A 20,189-nucleotide genomic window follows, 5' to 3' on the forward strand; every position below is an offset into this window, starting at 1 on the left:
GTCGAGCTCATTCTCAGCACAGCCCCACGCTCGCGGGACCGCATTTGTGCACGTAGAGCAGGAACGCTCTCGTGAGGAGGCTTTTCTGCTCACAGGTACTGCTCTGTGCACTCGTATCACATGCACGCGCCTGATTTTTATGCGCACGGGTTTTGAGACTAATTAACTGCCATATGTTCTCCGCTAAACCAAACTGCCTCCACAGGAGACTACAAGTCAACTATGAGACAGCACAAAATGCGGCTCAGAAACAGCAGTGAGAAAGAGAGAGGGCAGCAATATGAGGTTTGGATTTTCGTTAGCTTTTTAAACGGACAGCAAGTGCAGCCGACGGTTTTATTACGTTTTATACTGCCAACAAGGGTCCCGAGCCATCCACCCCAATTGCCTACATGAATATCTAGCCCATCACTCTTAAAACTATTCCGGATGTTCAAGCAGAAGCCCCGGCCTTTCCTCACCCGTTATCGAATCTTGTGACGTCTTATCCTCCTTCCTCGTCACTCTCTCTCCCTCTCTTCCATCCACTGTCCTTCCCTCTGTGGGTGGGTTCCCTGTGGAATAAAAAAAACCAACAAGTTATCAGCAGTCTGTACTACACCTGCACCATCGCAAAACAAGCTGAGGATGCATGATATTGACTTTTTGCAGATGTCTGAAAGCCAATACCTTCAGTTCTACAACCAGTTGATTTTTACAGTTTCTCTGACCATCACCCTGTTGCCGCAAGTGAAAACTATTTGTTGTGTCGTTATTCAATGTTAAGTACACCGAGAGAGCCACGAAAACAGAGTCAAATTCTATGTACGTGCAAACCCACATGGCCAATAAGCTCAATTCTGATTTAAATATCAAAAGGGAACTCTGCTCCCTTCATTCACCACTAAAAGTTATAAATAGAAATGCACATGAGGTTAGATGTCAACTTTATCAATTCAAAATAGGCAAGTCATTTTAACACTGAAACAGAAGTGGCCCACACTGCAGACACTTCTTTGTCAGCTGTCGCATCACCTTCTCTTTCCATCAACGCCTGTCAGCATGTAATTAATGTGTCATCATATCACTGTGATATATCAACCATAATCTTGATGTCTGTCCTGATACTGAAAACATAGCTATTATTGGTGGATACCAATAAACTGACTGCTATGTTGTGCAACCAAAACAAGCCTTTGCACACACACAGCACCAGTAACCTTTGACTCTAAACGCAGCATCACCCAGTTGGTGAAACTGACCTTAAAACCACAGCTGTCGTTGAAACCATCAGTATTATTAGTTTCTGCAGCAAAAAGAATGGACCTGTGAGGAGCAATTACAACATATTCCATCACATGACCATTTCTGAATGTTTCTGCCAGTCCACCCAAGATGGCTGCCATCTTGTGGCGTCGCGAGGGCTGGGAAGCAGCTCAGTGCAGGGCTTGACGTCTGGAGGGACGATCTATGATAATGACAAAGGCATTATCTGGCTCAACAGTCCAGCGGCACTTCACAGGCCAGCTGTGTAAATCTCATGCACCGTCCACACACGCTGTAGATAACTTTCATGGCAGCCAAATTTGATGGACGCCATCTTCCATCCTCCAGGGAGACGAACGAAAGTGTTTTCGCAGTTTATACAATTTGTCAAACCAACCACATGATGCAACAGAAGTCACAAGTAAACTAACGTAAAAACTACAGCAATCAACCACAGACCTCTCTCTTTAGGAAGCTTGAAATTCAACTACCAAACCTTTTTTGGGGGGGGGGGGGGTTTCCTCCCCTTTTTCTTCCAATTGTATCCGGCCAACTACCCCACCCTTCCTAGCTGTCCTGGTCCCCGCTCTACCCCCTCTGCCAAGCCGGGGAGGGCTGCAGACTACCACATGCCTCCTCCGATACATGTGGAGTCTTTTCACCCGACAGTGAGTAGTTTCACCAGGGGGACGTAGCACATGGGAGGATCACGCTATTCCCCCCAGGCGCCCCCCCCCCTGAACAGGTGCCCCGACCAACCAGAGGACACACACACCCACATCCGGCTTTCCACCCACAGACACGGCCAGTTGTGTCTGTAGGGACGCCCGACCAAGCCAACGGTGCAGGACACACCACAAAAACTAGGGTCACAGACAACCCGACATTGGCCAACGGCCGACCGACAGCCTGGTGTGTCAGGGCCCTGTAACACCTCCAATAAAGTCTTCATGGCATCCCGACAATCCCGCGTTTTGACTTTTTGTAAATGTATCACTTTACATGCGGATTACTACACTCCAATATACATTTTAAGATTTTGAATGATGGCGCTTGAGAGACCGGGACCAAAACGGATGCCAAACTGGCTCTGACACTTGGCAACAAGTAAAACTGCAGTGGCTGCCTGGAGGGAGGGGGGCCTGAGAAAATTAGCATCGAAATGTCTTTTAATTCACGGCGAAACCTTTTCATCTTAAACAGCTTGCCTCCTCCCGGCGTGTTATTTTCCAACCGAATCCATCCCTTAACCCAACACATACCGCCCGCCCACCGCTTGGCTGTGCCCATTTCACAACACTTAAGCCGTCGCTGGTTGATGCTTGTGGCTGCGTTCATTGTACTAGAAAATTCTTTTACTACCAAATATTAAATTTGCAGCATTTGGTAACAACTGCCTCAAGGTGCTTTTCATCTTTCCGCCTCGCATTTGTGTTCGGTCACGCAGCTTTACGGCGTCCATTTGCTCGATGACGTTCAGCTCAACACACAACCATGTCGGTCTGTCACCGTCAGCACAAAGTATGACGGAAAGCAAGGGGAAAAACAGAACGCACAAAAGTAAATTTGGTCCTGCGAGAAACACGAACCAGCGGGGCATGAACAAGGAAGAGAGATAGGCTAATAATCCACCAAACAGCGAAACAGCTAAGGCGTTTATTTTGGCTGGTCCGGTGCCAGCCAATCACATTAACATTTACTTTTTTGTTTCTAATAAATTGAGTAATCGCCAAAGGGAAGCCCACTGGTTCGTAATAAAACTGCAACTTTTCCCAGTTAGTTTAGCCGCCTCAGATGTGCCAATCTGCCTGCAGGAGAAAGCTACAGCCCACTGCCACCTGTCTAATCTGGTAATGGGATTACCTTGGCTATAAAGATAGACAGTGACAACCTTCGGGTCACACTCGTACTCGCCCTGACAGTGCAACCTCTGTCAATCCAACAGGTGTGTGCACACAAAAACCATCGGTTTTACTGCCCAGGCACACATGATAAATTAACTGCATTTTTCAAGTCACTCAGAGTGCTTTGCAATCAGTGAATGCTTCACATTCACCCATGCATGCACACATACACACTCGCATACCGCCTCATCGGGGGCCGTTGGGGATTAGGTGTCTCGCTCAAGGACACCGACATTTTTTCGCAAGGAGCCGAGGCTCGAACTGGCAACCCTCCAGTTACCAGACAACCCGCTCTACCCCCGAGCCGCTATTGCCCCATAACGCATCCAATACGACGCCTTCGAGCAGAACTCCACTCCCTGCGAAACAAATCACTTCCCGCTAAACCATTCCACTGCCGAGATCCAGTCCAACGCCATTCAAGTGTTGCATTGTGGGAACTCTTGTCGTCTCCAATAAATCATCGAGACATGCTCGGGCTGTCATGTGTGAAGAAGAAGAAAAAAATAAATCAAAATTAGCTGGGGGGTAAAAAAAATAATAAAAATCTCGAGATTACATTTGTCTTGTGTGCCCCCCCCCCCCCCAAAAAAAAAAAAACTTTGCTCAACAGCCAGGGCCTGATTCAGTCACTCTGCCCCGGCCCTTTCTAATTCTTTTTTATTTTATTTGCTTAGAAGTTGGCAGGAAACATGCCCTACAGTCCTGCTCCAACATTTCTATTCTTAGGGACTTCATCACCATTTCCCATCCCCACATTAGATTACCATCTCTTCTCTCTCTCTCTAACTCTCTCCCTAGGTCTCTCTCTCATTAGCTCACCAACACTCACAAGCCGACACACTGGTCTGTTCACACCGGACACACACACACACACACACACACACACAAAGCCAGCCTGCTTTTCTCACCGACCCAGCTCTTCACCCAGCAGGGGGTTCTGCCGGTCTAAACTGGGTCTTTGGTGGGCTAACTCGTGTGAGGACTAGTCCCCCACACAACACATTCAGACCTCTCGTTGTCCACCTATTTATTTTATTATTTTTTTTGGGGGGGGGGGGGGGGTTCCCCCTTTTATCTCCCCAATTGTACTTGGCCAATTACCCCATTCGTCCGAGCCGTCCCGGTCGCTGCTCCACCCCCTCTGCCGATCCGGGGAGGGCTGCAGACTACCACATGCCTCCTCCCATACATGTGGAGTCACCAGCCGCTTCTTTTCACCGGACAGCGAGGAGTTTCACCAGGGGGACGTAGCACATGGGAGGATCATGCTATTCCACCCAGTTCCCCCTCCCCCCCGAACAGGCGCCCCGACCGACCAGAGGAGACCGCTAGTGCCGCGACCGGGACACATACCCACATCCGACTTCCCACCCGCACACACGGCCAATTGTGTCTGTAGGGACGCCCGACTAAGCCGGAGGCAACACGAGGATTTGAATCAGCGATCCCTGTGTTGGTAGGCCACAGAATAGACCGCCACACCACCCGGATGCCCTCCACCTAGTATTTTTATTGCAGGGGGCTGCCCTGTCCCAACATCCCTCTTCCTCCCATCATCTTGCTCTCTTAGTAGAGAAAGCGGGGAGGTTTTATGTTACTGCACGGGCAGTAACCTCGTAAAACAGCTTGTGTATAGTCACACACTTTAACGGTTTAATAAACTTTTAGATTGTCCCAACAGCATGTATGCTGATAGAGCATTCGGTACGCGCAGCCAGTCGAGTGGATTTCTCTTTTATCGCCAAGTGAAGTGAAAACAGAAGTACAAAAAAATGATTAATAAATTCCAATTACATAAATCAGAAAGACATCCACTTTACTCCCACCGGTTAAGTGTATTCCACAGCGGTGTCCCCCCAACTTGTATAAGCGAGCCTCATCACTCAATTCAAATGATGAAAAACTTTTTCTTCCTCTCCTCCTCCTCCATTTATCTCCCTTTTAATTTCAGCAACGTCAGTATAGGATTCGATCTTGCCCGAACATTTCCTGACGCAGGGCGCAACGTTCCTTTAAACATCTTAATGGGAAACAATTTCATATTTCATAATTGATAATAGGGTGGCACGGTGGTTAGCGCGGTCGCCTCACAGCAAGAAGGTGCTGGGTTCGAGCCCCGGGGTAGTCCGACCTTGGGGGTCGTCCTCTGTGCGGAGTTTCCATGTTCTCCCCGTGTCTGCGTGGGTTTCCTCCGGGGGCTCCGGTTTCCTCCCACAGCCCAAAGACATGTAGGTCAGGTGAATCAGCCGTACTACATTGCCCCTAGGTATGAATATGTGTGTGTGTGTCGGCCCTGTGATGACCTGGCGGCCTGTCCGCGGTGTCTCCCTGCCTGTCGCCCAATGACTGCTGGGGTAGGTTCCAGCATCCCCGCGACCCTGAGAGCAGGATAAGCGGTTCGGATAATGGATGGATAATTAATAACAATAATTAATAACTTTCACATTTCAGCAGCCATAACACTGCGCAGTCATCTGTGTGTCTCTGAAATTGTGCAGAAAATGTGGAGGAAAGTCACTGACAGACACTTTCCTGCTGTTTCAGAGACACACAGAAGACGGCTGAGTATTGTAGCTAATAATGCAGCGTTATCCCTACAACATATTCATTCATTCATTTATCTTCAGCCGCTTCTCCGCGGTCGGGTCGCAGTGGCAGCAAGCTAAGTAGGGCACTCCAGATGTCCCTCTCCCCAGCAATGCCCTCCGGCTCCTCCTGGGGGATCCCAAGGCGTTCCCAGGCCAGATTGGACATGTAGTCCCTCCAGCCAGTTCTGGGTCTACCCCGGGGTCTCTCCTCACCCTATCTCCAAGGCTGAGCCCAGACACCCTATGCAGGAAACTCATTTCAGCCGCTTGTACCCTACAACATATGAATGTTGGAAAATCACGAGCTATCGTTTAACATTTAGAAAACACAGAGCGCAGAAAACAGGAGAAAAGCCACGAAGGAGCCACATTTTGAAATGTTTTTAGGAAAATCAAAAATAGGCCGAGATCTGGGTGAGACGTCTGATAATTAACACTCGAGTCTCAACTAATAGAAGCATGGGGGTTTCATGATAAGCCAGCAGACGAATTCTGCCGACTCATTTTCTCTGGCTGGCATGTTTGCTTCAGCATCCACTTTGGCAAGTTACCAACCCATCTTACTTGAATGCCAATTCTAGAAAACTCTTCTGACCAGTAATAATGGTAAGGTTGAATGGGGAGTTTTTAGAATCCGCTGACCACAGTGGTCAGCGGATGCTGGAGTGGTTTCCTACCACAGCCACAAGGCCAGGGAGATGGACAAGATTATCCACTTTGTAACGTCGAAGAAAGAGTCAATTCAAAAGTTAAACAAAACAACCATATCCTTCAACAAATTCTCAAATTCATCTGCCAAAATCATCAGGCACTTTTAGAAAACATTTGGCCAAGCAACTGAAATAAAGGTCTAGTTCCTTAAAAATGATCCCTCACTATGTTCTCTAATGTGTAGTGAATTTTCTAGTCTTTTTTTCTAGGAACCCCCCCCCCTTTTCCTCCCCAATTGTACTTGGCCAATTATCCCACTCTTCCGAGCCGTCCCGAATGCTGCTCCACCCCCTCTGTTGATCCGGGGAGGGCTGCAGACTACCACATGCCTCCTCCCATACATGTGGAGTCGCCAGGCGCTTCTTTTCACCTGACAGTGAGGAGTTTCACCATCCGGCTTCCCACCCGCAGACACAGCCAATTGTGCCTGTAGGGATGCCCGACCAAGCTGGGGGTAACACGGCGATTCCAACTGATGATCCTGTGTGGTAGGCAATCGAACAGACTGCCACGCCACCCAGAAGCCGATTGTCTGGTCTTTGAGCCATGCAGGGAAATACAGTTTTGAAGCATATTGTCCTTTGTATAGCCGGTGAGCTACTTAGGAGAGACACAGAATTTTAAAATATAAAAGCCACTGACAACTGAACAGAAACCAACGTTTGCCAACTTGTTGGCCATTTTCTTTTGGCTTACACAAAGACAGTGGAGACACAAGAATTGGGGGAGGCTGGGACAGAAGACTGCCGAAGTTCCCCTCCCACCCCGAAACGTGACCATGACTTTTAGACTACAACAGGCTTCTAAGTGTGGCAGTTTTCTGGTATAGACCTTCATTAACAGTGTGAATCAAGAAGGCAAATGTGGAATCAAGGGAATTTTGCCCCCTAAATATTTGACACAAACAACCGTGATTGCATTTACCAAGCAATATAAATCTATAATGTGACTCTAGATGAATTGTTAGAGCCCTGAATAGACAGTGTTGCTATTGGGACTCAGTGGCCTCCATAGGCACTTTTGGACCAAACAGTTCTGGGCCCCCCCCCGAGAACTATGACTACGAACCTTCAAGGGCTTTTTCTGTTTGCATTCGCACCTCCAGGAATACTGAAGGGACATAAGCTGGCGGTTAGTATACCAACGTCATTTCTGCACGGTTAGTATACCAACATCAAATGTGTAGGAATACAAACATTTATCTCATTCTGCACATGATGCTGCAACAACGACGACAACAACAAGATGGAGGACGCCATGATGGGATCGGAGCTGTGTTTGTTGTGTTTCATCACAATAACGGAGTTGGAAAGGAGACGTGTGACTTTAGACTACGCGGTTGCATAAAGGCTCAATAAAGCCTGGACTTCACTGGCGGTTCGTCTGCCCATGTTTTGTTCCATTTTTCAAGGCTAACATTTAGAGCTGTTGTGTACACTGCTAACTTTCTACACGGGTTTTAAAAATGGCGGCTGCGGCGCTGCACTGGCTCATGTGTTCGACCAATCAACGTACACTTGCGTCTGGACCAATCACTGTAAACTTGTCTCTCAAGGTTCCTCTTGTGTTGGGAGAGTAGCTACTCTGAAGTAGGAGCTAAAACAAAGTCCCTCAAAACGGCATTCTACGAACTACACTTGTTCCCAGTTTCTGCAATGTGGACACAATAAACAGGGGTAGCTCCTCCAACTGGTTCTTACAACTGTGAAAAAGTTCCTATGGTCTCAAAGCGCCTCATGCTAGATAGGGATTGGGTAGCACTGACATTTATTGTGACATTTCCCTGACTTGGCCACAGTCACAGGCTAAGAGGTTTCACAATGACGAGGCAACAAGAAGGAAGAGCAAACCAAAACATGACTAAAAAGTTAATGACTCTTCTCAAGACAGTCTCCGCCATCGTTAGACACCACCACTCACTGTGTCTACCCCCGAACACGCACACATACCCTTCAAGGCTTTCATCCCTTCCCCCAATCTCTTGTTCCCTTACCAACTCCGTTCTCCTACTGCTGCCCCTCACCCTTCGTTCCCACCCTTCCCCTCCCTGGCTCCTCTCCTCCCTGACCATCAAGTGCTTCAGCAGATGGCTCTGGGGTTCAATAACACCACCAACAACAACATCAACAACGGCAGCAGAACCTGGCGGGTGGAGGGGTGGGGGACCTCACATACCCTCACGCCCAGGACGGCATGTGTTTATGAGCACAACCACAATGGCTTCTGTCTCTGACGGATACAGCTGACCGGGGGGTGGTGGGGGGGGGGGCTGAAACCTCCAAGACAACCAGGTTGTTAAGAAAGAAGCAGCAAAAGCACACATGGGACTATGCCGTGAAGAAGTTAAACAATAGAAATTATCTTATGATGCATGTATTTCAGAGGTAAGAAAACATGCTTTATGTTGACTTTATATATGTATAGTACGTAGAGTGAGACGTTTAAAACAGCACCCCTCCTCGTGTCAATGTTTCACCGGCATGTATATATGGACGGTCCGGTCAAGGATCTTCCTGTTCTCCATCTTTTTTTACATTTCGAAGTACCCTTTTCTTATTCTTGTTTATGAAATGTAGTGTAGAGTGTCCTTCTTGTATACTGTGTTTTATGTTGTGTGGACCCCAGGAAGAAGAACTGCTGTGTTTGCATCAGTTCAATTCGATTCAATTTATTGACATTAAAAACAATGTGCAGGCACATGTTAAAAATGAAATGAGGGCTGCGGCTTCACCAAACAGTGCAAGACAGACACAGACAAACACAGCAAACACAGTATAAGATATACACACATGAAGACCAAAAGCTAAAAATAAGTTCAAGTGTTTGTATCAGCTAATGGGAATAACAAAAAAAGAATAGCCTATAGCCTAACCACAACAAAAACGGGCCATGAGTCGTCAGATGTTGGGTTCCATATTTTGATACTGTCTGAGTGCTCATTTTAAATAAGACAGAATGAAAACACTTCCACTTTGTCAAACTACTACATGTCACCACAATTAAAACATCTTATTTGACACATTCTGGATTCAATCTGCCAATCCATAGATAAGGTATTGACAGCGATTACCGACCGGTAAAAAAATGACTGGCCTTGCATTACGGCGAGAAGGCAAGAATCTACACCTTTCTTGGAAACCGACTACCATTCAGTATACGAGATTTCCCTTTGCGGCACCGAGGACGGGACATGGGCCTTCTCTGTTACTTTTCACCTTTTTGAAGGCAACGGCTGTGGCGGCGTTGAGAGTCAGAGCTCAGGGGAAGGTGAGCTCGCACAGGCTGTAAACATCATAGGTGTGTCGAGCGTTCCCAGCAGTGGCAGCCCGTGATAATCGACCCACACGCCTCCCGTTCAGAGCTTCCCACAGGACGTCTACGAGGCTCCACTTTTCACTTGGTTCTTAGACAAACTGTCTGGCCAAAAAACATTGGATACAGCAAAAAATATAAAAGGAAAAAAAACATACTTTAATAGTACTTTTGAGTGACTCATCCTTCAGATCCCTAAGAGTCACATTTTTATTCTATGATGTCAACGTCACCAGGCGGCTAAACAGGGCTTCCTCTCCAGAAATATCTTTCACTTGAACATGCTCTTCGTTTAATTTTTAGTCAAACAGGGGGGGGAAAAAAGTCCATTTTGCATGGAAAGTTATTTCCACTATTCGGCTATTTTTGCTTTCTTCAAACAGATAAGAAAAAAATAAATAAAATGTTAAGTTCAAATGTGTTCCAAGGTCCTCTGTGAGACACAAACACGTACTAGGGCATTCATGACTGCTCCATTTCAGTAGTCGTCAGCTACTCTGAAAAAGTAGTCGAGAAGTCGATTAATCGCGGGACACAAACCATATTTTTTTCACCCAATAACAATGATCATTTCTTGTCAAAAAAAGTCCCAAATACAACCAGTAATGGTTTAACTAATGTAGGCGGGACCAACGTGGAGGTACAACAAATAGCAGAGCCTCTGATTGGCTCCGAGAGGCTGTTTACAAATGAGCTGCAATCTGATTGGACTAAACCTCCAGCAAGCCTGTCTGAGCTGGAGCGTTTGGCTGCAGCAACAACGCGACTGCTTTCTTGCAGGTGTTTGGGTTTAACTTGTGACCGTGTTAAAGCATCATTATACAACGTTTTTACCTTAAAATAACAGCTTCAAAATCATTTTGATGGTACACTGACTTGTTATGGGGAGAACGGTGCCTCTTTCGTTCCCACACCACGCCCTAAACGCCTGTTCTTGCAGTAGGTAACTTGGGTTGACCTTGGGTATGATCTCCTGTGAGCTGCATTTTTATTTCCTAGGATGGCGAAGTCAATGTACCATCAAAATTATTCAGAAGCTGTTATTTTAAGGTAAAAAAAGTTGCATAATGGGTGTCTGGGTAGAGAAGCAGTCTATTTCGGTGCCTACCAAAACGGGGTTGGGCGGTTTGAATCCCCGTGTTACCTCCGGCTTGGTCGGGCGTCCCTACAGACAAAATTGGCCATGTCTGCTGGTGGGAAGCTGGATTTGGGTATGTGTCCTGGTCGCTGCACTAGCCCCCCCTCTGGTCGATCGGGGCATCTGTTCGGGGGGGGGGGGGGGGTAGCGTGATCCTCCCACGCACTACGTCCCCCTGGCGAAACTCCTCACTGTCAGGTGAAAAAGAAGCAGCTGGCGGCTCCACATATATCAGAGGAGGCATGTGGTCGTCTGCAGCGCCCCCCCCCCCCAGATCGGCAGAGGGGATTGAGCAACGGCCGGGACGGCTCAGAGGAGTGGGGTAATTGACCAGATAAAACTGGGGAGAATAAGGGAGGGGGGAATCCCCCCCCCCAAAAAAGGCGACTTTTGGTTGACTGCGTCCATGGTTGCCGTGGCGACAGCAGCTGTTGAAAAGCCTTAAATTATCTTAAATTGAACGTTCAATTCATCTGGTCCTCATTGTCCTACATTATGCAAATCAAACAGTGTCGCCAACAAGGAGCATTCACGTTTCTTGAAGTTACTTTCGACGTGGAAAATGACTATTAACCGGGTTGCCTGGGTGTCCTGCTGAAAAAAATGAATTAAGGATTGTGATGGACTATGGCAGTAGGTTTGGGTAAGAAATATTCCCTTTGCTTCATCTCCAAAGTAATCAAATTAACCCCAAGCTTTATTCTTCCCTTGTCCTATTGACACTACTCTGAAGGACTTCACTCTCCCACCCTCTGCTGCCTACTACCTAATGAAGAAGGGGATCGTACACAATGAGTCCACGATCCCCGGATCCTGCGTGCTGGCTTCTCGCTTCCACTTGTGTTTTAACACTTTGATGCTAGCAAGGCTTTTCAAACGAATAGCGGCCGGAGTATCGATTCCATGTGCAGGCTAGTACGAGTGGTGATATGCGCACACGGTTGCTAAGACACAGGCCATCACCGTGACACAGGCTAGCACATACACACTCAACAAGAGTTTGTCTCTCCCATAAAACAAAAGCCAGCGGGTGGCCGCATGGCTAATTTGCATGAACACAACCACATCATTTGCATCAATTTGCATCAGTATGTGTTCGAAGAGGCCTGCTGCTAAAGTCTTTGTCCAGTTAAGAAGTCAGTTAATTACCGAAGAACCGCAGGGTTCTCTGCACCACAAACAGCTCAGCGATGAAGACTTGGCAAATTACCTGCCCCCGAGATGTAAGACGTCAAATCAGTCCACACCGACTGATCACTTCATTAGAACCTGTTGGCTGAGCTTGGTTCAGATTAGGTCATGGAGACTGGCAATGCTGCATTCCCCGGTACAGTTTTCTGCAATGCACAAAATACCTTTCTTAAATTATTAAACTATGTGCTCTGATGAGGAATTTCCCCTATTAGCAGAAGTAGCTTTCGACACCCACTCCTCCACCACCTCCACCACCAAACAGAATTCATATAAGAAATCTGCCGTGGCCTGTGTATGGCTGTGAAATCCAAAACGGGGCTGGTATACAGGTTCAGAATCTGATTATTCCAGCAACACTGACCCATTCTTCACAGCTCACTGAGTCATCCAAGCAATCTTCAGCCACCCTAAAGGTAACGCCGCCCTTCGTCTGCGATAGGCTGAAGTTCTAACCTAAACGTCCATAGGCATACCCGCTGCAACGCGAGCCTACACGGGTTAACAACACACGCACATTTCTGCTCGACTCTCCCGACTTGTGAGACACTCCAGGTGTGGTTTTATCACCCAAAAGGTACAACGATCAAATAAACTTTTTTTCCAAGGCGAGCTAGTTTAGCCACAAATATGTAACGCTGGGAGACAAGCCCCAGTTTGCTGTACTGGCTGATGAATGTGATTATGTTCAAGCCATCACACAAACGAATGAATTCTGGAATTATCTATTGAATCACAAGTCAATCGGGGGGGGGGGGGGCTAGTTAACCTCGGGCCAGATTTGTCTTCTTTTTAAGTCAAGCTAATCTATGTAATGTTGGGGCACAGAGTTGTGCTACCATATGAAAGCACGGGTAAGTCAGTGACGGCACTTCTGCTGCAATAGTTTAGGGAAGTATGCGAAGGAAATGCTGTGAAAAGATCATATCCTCACTTAATTGACCTCGCTCCAGGGCAGACAGATACACATCAGCTGTTTACACAGGCCAACATTTACTTCCAATCAAAACAAGCTGCTTTACTTTATGACTAAATATTTCAGGGAAACATTGCTAGACAAAAAAAAAAAAAAATCAAGCATCTCCTTTAATTGTGACATAAATGACCATTTTGGCCATCAGATAATTGTTAGATCAGCAGGGAAATAAGTTGATGTGATTTAACAGCGCTACAGCCGCACCAGGAGCCGCATATATCAGTCGTTACTATGGGCAAATTTGGGATTTTTTTTAGCCCTGAAGTTTGTCTCAAGAGACCAATGTAGAACCTGAGTAACCCCTGAATTTTGACACCGATTGGCTAACACCCATGTCTTTGAGGGCCTGGGTGATTACTCATTGCAAGAGGTAGACGATAGATGTTAGGAGGGGGAAGGAATTACAAATAACCACCGCGCTTTGCTTCCGACTGTCAAGACAATCTTGAGGGCTCAAAAATTCCATGGGTGTGTAATAACAAATTCGCCCACGGCAACGACTGATACATGAGGCCGCAGGTCATCCACTTGTGGTGAAAATCCTGTATAATAAAGCATAGCCGACGCACAGCATTCTGAAGACCAAAACGAGTGGGGTAACAAGGCCTATGTGGAAGTGGAAAGAGCAAACGAACTGCCTCACAAAAAAAGAATAAAAGATAATGCACCACAGTTTGTATTGTTTACAGATGACAACTGATTGTGATTTAGGCTTGAACTAAATTTGGCCACACTCAGAGACCAAGCAATTCCATTTCAAACACCAACCTCATGCAAAGTAGCGTGTGTGCACACACACATATAATACACACCTCTTTTGTATTACCGTTGATTTCGCCTTTATATATTTATATATATATGTATATACACTACCTTTATAATATCAAATGTACCAAGTCTAAAAGGTCACAGAGAACAAACAATGAACAATGCCCTGAGCAAAATTGGTGGTTATGTAAGAATTTGCTCTGCAATAATAGAGATTGTAATTTTTTTTTGATTCCCCCCTTTTTCCTCCCCAATTGTACTTGGCCAAGTACCCCACTCTCCCGAGCCGTCTCAAAACGCTGCTCCACCCCCTCTGCCGATCCGGGGAGGGCTGCAGACTACCACATGCCTCCTGCCATACATGTGGAGTTGCCAGCCACGTCTTTTCACCTGACAGTGAGGAGTTTCGTAAGGAGGACGTAGCGCGTGGGAGGATCACACCGTTCCTCCCAGTTCCGCCTCCCCACCATCCAGGTGTCTCGACCAACCAGAGGAGGCGCTAGTGCAGCGACCAGGACACATACCCACATCCGGATTCCCGCCCGCAGACACGGCCAATTGTGTCTGTGGGGACACCCGACCAAGCCGGAGGTAACACAGGGATTCGAACCGGCGATTCCCGTGTTGGCAGGCAACGAAATAGACAGCTACACTACCCGGATGCCCCTAGAGATTGTAATTTTATATTGCGATATCCTCACAAGGAGCTTGCTGGATCTGTGTGTATCAAGCGTCTTGTGGTGAGCATGTTCTGTTGCCACGCATTAAGGTTCATAGAGAAAGGCCACAGAGTGGTCAAGGCCACGGAGCACTCCTTCTTATTTCTGCTTCAGATATGCCAAGATGACTGTATCTTAACGAGCACAACTGTGTTGGGGAACTGCACCAACACAGCCGAGTTAAGGGGCTTCATTTAAATCTGCACCATCTATGCTGCAAATTCATGTGCTTACGGTGCTTACTGGATAGAGGTATCCACCGCTGGACATGTGAGGGCTTTTTGGAACAGGACTTTTGAACGTTAAACTAGACCCCCTACCTAAATGAACTGCACCGAAAGCGAAGTCATCGCTAAATCGTGTTACCATTGTAGCGGGGTCATTTATAAAACGTCCCATCGGAAAGGCAGACATCCGAGTTTCCGGTTAAGAAGCAAGACATTCAGCTAATCTATCTAGACAGGTTCGTAACACTTCTCGCTTCGGTCAGACTCACTGTAGGAGCCCCATAAAGCAACAGCTTTTGAATTGTAACGCATTACTCTATGTAGAATCATATTCCAACAGCTTTTAATCAACTGGCTTTGTTTTGGATTCCACTTTTTGCAAAAGCTTGCCTAATATGAACAACAGACCTTGACTGGGTTAACGCCAACACTGCAGAAAAGTAGATTACTTCCCCCGGAAATGTTCTTACAGTGGGCCAGAGTCGGGCGGCGTATGTTGTCGACAGGGGCGGATGGGTTGTGTTGTATGTCCTTCACTCCATTTTGTCATCGTACCAAAGCTATTGTTAAACTCGCCACAGCCTTCTGTAACACTACGCAGTTTCACTGTGGTAATTATAGCCGCTGTTGGGCAAAAACTGTGCATCTGCAAAAGAGCTATTTTTACAGGAAGTGAAAAAAAAATCATTTCAACCACATATTACAAATTCAGAGGCTTTGGAAAAACACTTCATTTATGTGGGGGAAATGAGGTGTCCACAAACATTAAAATGGGTACATATACACTCAGGTTATCGAATGAAAAGAAAGTCAGCGAATTTGCAGATATCTGATTTTAGCCCGACAGCAATGTCAAGTTCTTTAAAAAAAACACGTGGCATAAAAATACGAGTAGCTTCATCCCTCAGAGTCACCTTTCAACCCATTGAAACTTTAATCTGGGTGGAATGCAAAACAATCTGTAGAGAAAGTGAGTGCTGAATTCGAAACACAACATGATGCAGTCAATTATACCAGACAGTGTGACGTCTGTGCCAGCTACAGTGCTGCAGCTCTGCTGCATGGATTTATTATCGGACAAAGTCACATTTTGTGGACAAAATAATCAACAGCTAGCTACAGATTCTTTTGAAGACCTGTAATCTATAGTACAGAGCTTTTATTGCATGTATGCATTTTCCTTTTCACTGAAAACATTCACTTTCACTGATGTCTGTGGCTCTTGATGATTAGTGCCACTAAACGCTAAAGGAGGGAAAACACTATACACCGACAGTGTATCGGCAAATTTAACTATTAAACAGTTGCAAGTAAAAAAAAATCCCAAATCCGTAGTTCAGGACACTAAATGAAATGGATTTCAAATAAGTTAATGTAACTTTGGAACAAAAACAGCAGATCTCATGTTACTTGGGTTTCAGATGTGGCTCGCCGTGGACAAGCAGGCCTTTTGTGTGTCCGCATCAAGACCAACTCCATGTTCACAATGAGCAACACAAACACCTCGCCGTGCACAAAACAACGGGACCCTGGCTTCACATTTAGTGTTTTAAAACAGCAAAGCTTACTCAGCACATCACGGCCTGGACCAACCCAGGCCCTCCAAAATACAATTCAAACGGAAATGCATGTGCTTACACAAGCAACAGCTGCCCCTCCCATACCCCCACCCCCCTCCCCTCCCCAAACCCACACATGCACATAAACACATACAGACGTGCACACCTTTGCTGACTTTGAGCAGACACATGGGTTTAGCTCATACACAGACAGGGGCACCAGCTAAAGAGAAACGACCAGAAAGGCAAGGAAAGTCCATGCACACATTATGTGCATGCACACATTTGATCTGGGAACATTCACTCTTCTGCAAAGCGGTGTGTGTGCGTGCACATACTGTCATACACTCACCTGTTTAGACTGTTCAGTTTCTTTGGTAGCGACAGCTTCCAATTCCGAATCTCTGCAGGAATTCGAAGAAGAAGAAAAAAAGAAGAGGAAATGCTCAGGACAATCTTCGTCTTACACATTCTGACAAGCAAACAGATGGCATGGGAAAAGACCGGCCTCTTGCACTCCCATGTTGCCATTAGTCAATTCTAAGCAAGCAACAGTAACACATGTTCTTAATCCGCAATCAATCCACCGTTTTGTCACAATAACGCCATGACCTGTCACGTCTACATGTGGGAATGTTACAGGGTTAGGTACACACCTATTATAGCATCGACAAACCTGCCACAGTAAGCCGGAGATGGCAGGCTTCAAATCAAATGTCTCATACGAGTAATGGCTGCTGACGGGTGTGCAGGTTGTAAGCCGAGACGGAAAAGACTTGATTTCAGTAACACATGGAAGCCGAGAGACAGCAAGATCCCAGAGCGACGGACGCAAAATAAAGGCTTTCACCGAGCACACCGAGGCCCTGCGAGGCGAATGGTGACCCGAGTGTGGGGGGGGGAGAGGGGGAGAGAGAGAGAGAGAGAGAGAGAGAGAGAGAGAGAGAGAGAGAGAGAGAGAGAGCAACTGTAAGCCAGGGTTACTACCCGGGCCCTGATCGGCCATTATCTCAGCTGTTGCCTGGCTTGCAGCTTAGCCAACATGGCTTCTCGCTGCCTGGTACTTTTCCAACACGGCCGAGGCGAGATAATGCGCTAATATAGCAAAGGCATCGCTATCGCCGACACGACATGTCTGCAGCCGGCTGGCGCAAGGGTGCAAAAAAGCTGCAGGAGCACCACAGCCCGGGCCGATTCGTCATAAGCCAAACGACTCGACTATCTAGGCGTTACGTCCACCAGCGGCGCCGCACGCGAGTGCCGGGTGGATACTTTGTTACTATACGAGAGCAGTCAAACCGCAAAGTCAAATCGTCGGGGAAAAGTCAAACGTTACTTTAAATAAAACGCCCCCCCTCCCCTCCCCCGGTTGGTCTGCCAGCAAATGGGCAGAGGGCAAATCCTCCCGGCAAGGCGACCTACGACACCAGCCGGCTTTATTTCCGTAGACGCATGAAACCACAATAAAACCAGCGCGTTCAAATGCACGTGTGGTCGGCGACCACCGGGGGGCTGCTGTCCGCACGGCGACACGCCGGAGGACGGCGGCGGACAGCGACGCAGCTAGCCCACGAGCTAACGTTAGCCCGGACCGAGCCGCTTAGCTTAGCGGCGGCGGCGGACGACTCGCCGCGCTACTGCCCCGAAACACCCGCTAACGGCGAGCGAGAATCCAATACCAAAGCTAGCCTTAAAATCCCCTCAAGTTATCGGCGAAGGCTGCGTAAATCTCGCCTCCTCGGCGAGTCGTAGGCTGCCAAACGGCTAGCTTGTCCTGCGCCAACGTTCTTTTAGCTCCTGCGCTCTAATGGTCGTTTCGCACATCCCCCTATCGCTCCGTTGGGCACATCCTCCGCTATCGCTCGGTTTAGCACATCCATCGCTATCACTCGGTTTAGCACATCCTCTGCTATCACCCGGTTTGCACATCCATCGCTATCACTCGGTTTAGCACATCCTCCGCTATCACTCGGTTTAGCACATCCTCCGCTATCGCTCGGTTTAGCACATCCTCTGCTATCGCTCGGTTTAGCACATCCATCACTATCGCTCGGTTTAGCACATCCTCTGCTATCGCCCGGTTTGCACATCCATCGCTATCACTCAGTTTAGCACATCCTCCGCTTACCACTCGGTTTAGCACATCCTCCGCTTACCACTCGGTTTAGCACATCCTCTGCTATCGCTCGGTTTAGCACATCCATCGCTATCACTCGGTTTAGCATATCCTGTGCTTATCACTCGGTTTAGCACATCCATCGCTATCACTCGGTTTAGCGCATCCTCTGCTTACCACTCGGTTTAGCACATCCATCGCTATCGCTCGGTTTAGCACATCCTCTGCTATCGCTGGGTTTAGCACATCCATCGCTATCGCTCGGTTTTGCACATCCTCTATCACTCGGTTTAGCACATCCTCTGCTATCGCTCGGTCTACCACATCCTCCGCTATCGCTCGGTTTTGCACATCCTCCGCTATCGCTCGGTTTTGCACATCCTCCGCTAACGCCGGGATAGTTCATCCGCGGCGGGTGCGCCACTCCGGGTCTCGCAAGCCGCCTTTGCTTTGCTGCGCAGCGACGCGACAACGCATCGCTTTAGCGGCCCAAACGACGGCGAAAGAGCGGCCTTACCTTGTAAAGTATAAAGTGCAACAGAGTGGAAAGGGAAAGCCGGGCTGTAAGGCTAAAACAAAATTCAACGAGTGTGCAGCATCTACGAGGGGAGGCGTTCGTCCTGCGTGATCGCCATTTTCTTCCAGTCGTTTCGCCTTCCCTTGGCTTCTGCTGCTGCGCTCACTCTCTCTCTCTCGCGCTCTCTCTCGCGCTGTCTCGCGCTCTCTCTCGCTCTCGCTCTCTCCGACTGTCTGTCTCCCTCTCTCTCCTCTGTGAGTCTGTCTCCGACTCAAATTCAGAAGGGCTCTATATTGGCATGGCAAACAAACCTTTACGTTGCCAAACTAAGCGTGCAATAAAAAAAACGTGCACACAATAAGTAGAGATCTACTAGAATGAAGAGATGTGTAAATAGAACGTGTCATGTTGCAACATTGTAGCCATATATATACACACACACATATATACATATATATACACACATATATATACATATATATAGGTAATTTTAACTTTTAAAAATGCAAACAAGAATTGTCTATTTCTCAGCTTTCGCCTCAGTGACGAAAGGGGGGGGGGGGCGACAGAACAACGCAGGAAAAGGGTTTCACCCACTTCCTATGACAGACGAACTGCTGATTGGGGACTAATCTCTCAATTTAATAAATGTTATTTTGACTCATGTCTTTCTGTTTCGTTATTCTGTTACGTGTTTCACTATGTTTTATCAAGGTTCAGTCATTTGTGTTGTTTATTTTATCTGTTGTCCGCTACTATCATCAATGCAATACCATGTTCCCTTTGCGTTGTATTGTCACTCCATGGAAAGCACGAGATATGCTACATAAATTAAGCTTGGTTGATTGATTGATTGATTGATTGATTGGCTGACTGAGTGCCAGTCTTGACTTGCGACTTATTTACTTGTAGTGTCCCTCGGGTGTAAATAAATGCTCTCGGGTGGGAAAAGTCTGGGTTTATAGGTTTTGGTAGATTACATTAGAATCCAGAAAATGCTACAAAGTTTCCACTCGGACCGTTGTGGTAACTAATCCATGCAAAACTGCACTGGTTATTTATGTCATTTTAAACTTGAGCTGACCCTGATGGCATGTTGAGTGTAGCGCATGCGTCCAAGATTCCTTGTTAAATTGTCTTCGCTGTAACACACAGCGCTGAAATATAATAAAGCCTGCAGCATTCCCAAATCCTCTGTGAACAGTACCCATGGCC

At 47.2% G+C, this 20,189-nt stretch overlaps 1 protein-coding gene across 1 annotated transcript in view; it reads right to left on the reverse strand.

Moving 5' to 3' along the window:
* Positions 1-19,071, reverse strand: part of LOC130119284 (trinucleotide repeat-containing gene 6A protein-like) — a 71,267-nt gene extending 52,196 nt beyond the window's left edge. The window contains exons 1-3 of the mRNA XM_056287740.1: positions 18,975-19,071; positions 16,694-16,745; positions 462-554 (exon numbers count right to left, since the gene is read on the reverse strand). The gene's annotated coding sequence lies outside the window, so the exon portion shown is untranslated. The remainder of the gene's footprint in view (positions 1-461; positions 555-16,693; positions 16,746-18,974) is intronic.
* Positions 19,072-20,189: the final 1,118 nt, after the last annotated feature.

This window comes from Lampris incognitus, chromosome 10, assembly GCF_029633865.1.
Source record: "Lampris incognitus isolate fLamInc1 chromosome 10, fLamInc1.hap2, whole genome shotgun sequence".
Lineage (NCBI taxonomy): Eukaryota > Metazoa > Chordata > Actinopteri > Lampriformes > Lampridae > Lampris > Lampris incognitus.